We start from the raw sequence: 6,665 nt of genomic DNA on the forward strand, positions 1-6,665 counted from the left end.
CATACAAGGGTTGTATCAGGTCAAGGCCTGGTTCAGAGGGTAGTTGGAACTTAAACCAGCTCCTCTGAATTAAAATTGAAAAAAAAAATAAATGAAAGATAAAAGAAGGGTCGATACTGCCGACGTATCGGACAGTATTGATACTTTGAACCTTGCCCCAGGAGCAACAGGCATACTGCCTTTTTGGTCTTGACATAGGCCGGCTCTTCACAAATGAAGATGTTTTCCCCTTTTCTACCACCTTTGTCCCTGTCACTACCCTCCCCTCATTTATCATTCTACCTTCACCGATTCTGGATACAAAACCATACTCCCTTATCGACACACCGTGTGCAGCCACACCTGACTCATCTGCTCCGACTGCTTCCAACGACACTATGTTGGATTTTAATCTCATAAGAGATTAAATCCAATGGGTTCGATTGGTCAATTACATGAGAAATTGCACCTGCACACTTGATTGAAAAATTAGCTTTTCTCTTACAAAACCCAGTTTTGAACATGTCCCACATTGGAAAATTATAAGCTTTGTTTTCAGTATTTTAATAGGAGTTGATTTACACTCCTTAGAAATAGTAGAGGAGAGTATGGGGGTTTGATATCGTGCACACGTGTGTGCGGCGCAATGAGGCGCTTTAGAGGCACACTTTGCTCGCACTTCACGTGGCTCGCGAAGGGCGGCTTTGGTTTCGGTGCGATGCTGTCCGTTGATCACCGTTGATGAGATCAACGATCAAGATTCGATCGAGTGTGATCAAGAGGCACAATTCAAAGTTAGTAATCATTAACTGTTAACTACTTTTTAAACAGTCACAATATTTGCAATTGTGACTGTTCAAGGTGCCTTATTTAAACTAGCACCTACATTTTCTTCATACCTCTTCATAAACTATTTAAGGAGCATGAATCATACTCCAAAAACACACAATTTCGAAATCCACTTTCTCTTTCTCTTAATCCGGTCTGCTACAATCTTACAGAAGGTTTCTTCGGAGATTCTTCAACTTTGCTGGTTGCAGATTCTCGCCCAAGGCTCTGTGGGAACGGATTTGCCTATAACCCAACAGCAAACTCGATGAAATTGAGTGAGGGAAAATAACGTTCTAAAGACAGTGTCTTCAGATGCGCCTCAAAGCTTCTCCACTAAAGTTACAGTGACCCCATTTTCCAACATACTACTCATGTACCCCCGCCTCCACCCAATCATGCCACTGCCCATGACTCCATACATATTAATTCCTACCATTCTACCCACCGTTGCACCAACTTCAACCCCTTAACCTACCCTGCATTGCTCATCCTGGACCACCAAACCACTGGCTACCTTGCTGACTATTGTTATGTTGTCTCTACTCCATCTCCATCGGTTTCCTCATAGCAAGGTACACCTTATCCTCTCTCACACTATCTTTCATATAATCGTTTCTCTACTCCCCACCTACATTCTTGTCTAGCGTATCTTCCCATATAGAACCTACATCCTTTTCCACTGCTGTTAAGGATCCTAGATGGAGGGAGGCGATGGTGAAAGAGATCCATGCACTTGAACAAAACATGGTCTCTCACTACTCTTCCACTGGTTAAATCTATGATTGGTTGCAAATGGATTTACAAGGTTAAATATCACTCTAATGGCTCTGTTGAGTGGTATAAAGACCATCTCGTTGCCAAGGGCTTCACCCAAACAGAAGGGATCGATTATCGTGACACTCTTGCCTCTGTTGTGAAACTAGTGGCACTTCGTTGCTTCCTAACTCTAGCTTCTGCCAAAAAATTGGCATCTCTATCAACTCGATGTCAACAACACGCTCCTACATGGCGATCATGACGAAGAGGTCCATACGAAATTACCTCCCAGTTTTGGTGACAAGACTGATATCTATGGCCTCAAGTGTCTTGCAATTGGTTCACAAAATTTTCCTCCACTCTCCTTCAGGCTGGCTACACACAATCGCAGGCTAAATACTCACTTTTTACCTCAATGCGTGGTTCCTCATTTACTGCTGTTCTCGTATATGTGGATGGCATTGTAATTGCAGGCAACGAAGATCAGGCCATTCAATCGTTGAAGTAGTTCCTTCACAACCAATTTCAATTAAAGGATCTTGGTTGTTTAAAACTCTTCTTGGGCATCAAAGTCTCCTGCTCCGACGCTGGTATTTTTTTGTCACAGCATAAATATGCTATTGATATACTAACTGACATGGATGCTCTCGGTTCAATACCAAGCTCTTCCCCTATGGAACAAAATCTGAGGCTCTCTTCTGATGATGGCGAACCTTTGGCTGACCCATCTCCATATTGGTGTCTCATTGGCCACCTCCTTTACCTCACTATTACTCAGCTGGACCTCGCCTACTCTATTAACACTCTCAACCATTTTGTCTCTCGTCCTTGCACCTCTCATTGGAATGCTGCAATCCGAGTGGTACGATAAATCATCACCAGGTACCGGCATTCTTCTTCCCGCCAACTCAGATCTACAACTACGGGCTTACACTGATTCAGATCGGGCTTCTTGCCCCACCACTCGATGATCGACATCAGGCTATTTCATTTACGTCGGTTTCAACCCAGTTTCATGGAAATATAAGAAACAGACCACAATTTCCTGCTCTTTTGCTGAGGCGGAATATCATGCCATAGCCTCCACGGCATGTAAACTTACCTAGCTTTGCTATTTACTCTCATATTTGAGCATCCCACCTCACACTACTATTATGCATTGTGACAACAAGTCCGCTATGCAAATAGCCACCAATCCAGTTTTGAAAAATAGCCTCTCTTACTAAAACTAATTTTTAACTTGTTTCCCATTGGAAAATTACAAAATTTGTTTTGGGTTTTGTTGACATTTGGTGTGGCTGCGAAATTCAACAGCCACAATAAATGACGTCATTTGGTGTGGCTGCTGAGATTTCAACAGCCACAATAAATGCTCTACCATTTCGACTCCATCAAAACTGCCCATTTAATTCGACTCCTCAAATTCTGCCTCTCCATCTTTCCATTAGAATTCTAGGGGGCATGTTTCCTTTTTTTTTCTTCTATAAAAGGGGTGCCTCCTGGGGGTAGTGTGTGCATGGAGTGAGAGCATTAGAAAGCTGAAGAGATTGGGAGAACTCCATCGTCATCTTCCGGCAAGATCTGCTCCTATTCTGTTTGGGATTGGTTTTCTTCTTCACTGCTTCCATTAAGGGTTCTCTCACACCAGATCAAAGCAGCCATCTATGCTTTTGAGTGCTTCAAGGCTTTGTTAAAGGCATTTCGGCACTAGTAAGGTGGTCAGTTTGTAGTTCTCTCATCAAGGACATGAATAAACAAGTTTTCTTTCTTCTCCCGTGGATGTAGGTCTCTTTGACCGAATCACGTAAGTCTGGTGCCATCTTTACCTTTCTTTTACTCTTATTATTTGCTTTATAATTCACATATTTCTCAATTATTTTCTTGTTTGCCATACTAATTAATCGGTAATTCAGAGTTTAAATCCTATCAAACTGGTATTGGAGCATTGTTTTGGGATTATTTACTGATTAGTTTTGCTACTAATGGCATCAATGAAGTTTGACATTGAGAAATTTGATAGATCTGTGAATTTTGGTCTATGGAAGCTCAAGATGAGAGCGATTCTGATTCAGAACGGCTTGGAGAAAGCCTTGGTGGGGCAAAAGAAAAAGGCTGAATCCATGTCCGATGAAAAGTGGGAGGAGATTGATATGAAAGCCATGTCGGCTATTCATTTGTGCTTATTGAATGAGGTTCTTCGTGGAGTTGCTAAAGAAACCTCTATAGTAGAATTGTGGCTCAAGTTGGAGTCACTCTATATGACAAAGAGCGTGACCAATCGGCTTCTATTGAAAAGCAGACTTAAGGACCTTCGTCTTCAGGAAGGTAACTCGATTAAAACCCACCTTGATGAGTTTTTCTCGATTGTCATGGATCTACAAAATATTGGTGTTGTAATTGATGATGAAGATCTGGCTATCACTCTTTTATGTTCTTTACCCGCATCATATAAGCATTTTAGAGAGACCTTATTGTATGGGCGTGAGGAGATTACAGTTGAAGATGTAAAGAATGCATTGTTACAATGCGAACTGATTGATAATCAACTGACTAATAACCCAAGTAACTCTACAGCCGAGGGTCTCATTGTTCGTAGCAAGCCATCTAAAAGAAGTGGCAGCAGTAAGTCAAAGGGTTGGTCTAAGTCAAAGCATCGTAATTTGACTTGCAACTACTACAAAAAGAAAGGTCATGTTAAGGCTGAATGTTTCAAGTTGCAAAATAAGCAGAAACATCAGGCAAGTGGTGACACAAAGAAAGATCCTCAAGCCGAAGCAAGTGTTGCGGCGGATAAGTCAGAGAATGATCTTCTGCTAATTGCAGATGCAGTTGCAAGGAAAGGTTCAGAATGGATTATGGACTCAGGATGTTCTTACCATGTGTGTCCCGACAAAAGTGCCTTCTCCACATATGAGAATTTTGATGGTGGAGTTGTTTTAATGGGCAACAACGCAGCTTGCAAGGTTGTCAATAAAGGGACCGTCCGGGTGCGTATGCATGATGGTATTGTAAGGACATTAAATGAAGTCCATCATGTTCATGATCTGAAGAAGAACCTAATTTCTTTGGGTACACTCGACTCCAAGGGTTGCAGATATTCAGCTGAAGGTGGAGTTCTTAAGGTATCCAAAGGTGCTTTTGTAGTTCTGAAAGCTAACAAGGTTGGTAAATTATATGTATTGCAGGGAAGTACTGTGATAGAATATTCTGCTTTGGTCTCATCATCCATGTATGAGGAAGATCTTACAAAGATGTGGCATATGAGGCTTGGACATATGAACGAGAAAGGGATGACTTCTTTGAGCAAGCAGGGCTTACTTTGTGGGCATGTCACAGGTACTCTTTAATTCTGTGAACATTGTGTGTTTGGTAAAACACAAAAATGTTAGCTTTGCCAAAGGGATACATAGGACCAAAAGTACACTTGATTACATCCATTCAGATTTATGGGGCCCTTCTCGTGTTTCTTCGAAGGGTGGAGCAAATTATCTTCTGACATTCATCGATGATTTCTCCAAAAAGGTATGGGTGTATTTTCTCAAAAATAAAAATGATGTGTTTGGAATCTTCTTGTAGTGGAAAACTATGATCGAGAAGCAGATAGTGAGGTGGATTAAAAGGTTGAGGACTGATAATGGGCTCGAGTTTTGTGAGTCTGACTTTACAAATTATTGTTTGAAGGAAGGTATCGTTAGACACCGCACCTGTGTTGGTCGACCACAACAGAACGGTGTGGCAGAGTGGATGAAGCGCACACTCTTGGAAAGGGCTCGTTGCATGTTGTCCAATGCAAGTTTGGATAAGTCCTTTTGGGCCGAGGAAGTTTCCACGACAGCCTATTTGGTGAACCGATCTCCGCATTCAGCTCTCGAGGCTAAGACTACATTTGAGATTTGGTCAGGTACTCCTGCTAACTATTCATCTTTAAGAATTTTTTGTTGTCCTGCTTATACTCATTTTAACGATGAAAAGTTAGAACCTAGAGCCAAGAAATGTATTTTTGTGGGCTATGGCTTTGGTGTAAAGGGTTACAAGTTGTATTGCCCTTTGAGCAAGAAAATTATTATTAGTCGTGATGTTATATTTGATGAATCACACATGTTATCTCCAAGGAAGGAGGATTCTGTTGTTAGTGATTCAGGTACATCACAGGATGATCGGATGCAGGTGGAGGTGGAGTTCAGTCTATTTTCACAGCCTTCCCAGTCTATTTCAGATGAGTCAATCACATTGGATGATGTTCAGCCCAGTCAGGAATCGCATACTATTGCCAAAGATAGACCGAGGCAACAGATAAGACCACCAAGCAGATTTGATGATTGTGTGTCTTATGCATTGACCGTCGCTTGTGAGGTAGATAGTACTACTGATCCGACCACTTACGATGAAGCTATATCTAGTCCAGACAGTGGTAAGTGGTTAGTTGCCATGGAAGAGGAGATTGCATCTCTCGAAAATAATGGCACATGGGAGCTTGTATCACCACCACCAAAGAAGAAAATTGTTGGGTGCAAGTGGGTCTACAAGACTAAGGAGGGTATTCCTGGTGTTGAGGATGCTCGGCACAAAGCAAGGTTAGTGGCACAGGGTTTCAGTCAAGTTGCAGGTATTGACTATACCGAAGTCTTCTCCCCTGTTGTTAAACATTCTTCTATTTGTACCTTGCTTGCTTTAGTAGCTATGCATGACATGGAATTAGAGCAGTTAGACGTTAAAACTGCATTCTTGCATGGTGATTTGAAAGAGAAGATTTATATGAAACAACCAGATGGTTTTGTTGTGGAAGGAAAGGAATACCATGTTTGCTTGTTGAAGAAGTCTCTGTATGGACTTAAGCAGTCTCCAAGACAGTGGTATAAGCGCTTTGATGCTTTTATGACTTCTAGTGGTTATTCCAGGAGTGCCTTTGATAGTTGCATTTATTTTAGGAAGCTCTCTGATGATTCCTTCATTTATTTGTTATTATATGTTGATGACATGCTCATTTCCTCTAAGAATAAGTCTGAAATTGTGAAGTTGAAGTCTCTTTTGAACAGTGAGTTTGAGATGAAGAATCTAGGTCCAGCGAAGAAAATTTTGAGTATGGAGATTATTCATGA

The sequence above is a fragment of the Nelumbo nucifera genome, chromosome 5 (assembly GCF_055504915.1).
Source record: "Nelumbo nucifera cultivar China Antique chromosome 5, China Antique-T2T, whole genome shotgun sequence".
Lineage (NCBI taxonomy): Eukaryota > Viridiplantae > Streptophyta > Magnoliopsida > Proteales > Nelumbonaceae > Nelumbo > Nelumbo nucifera.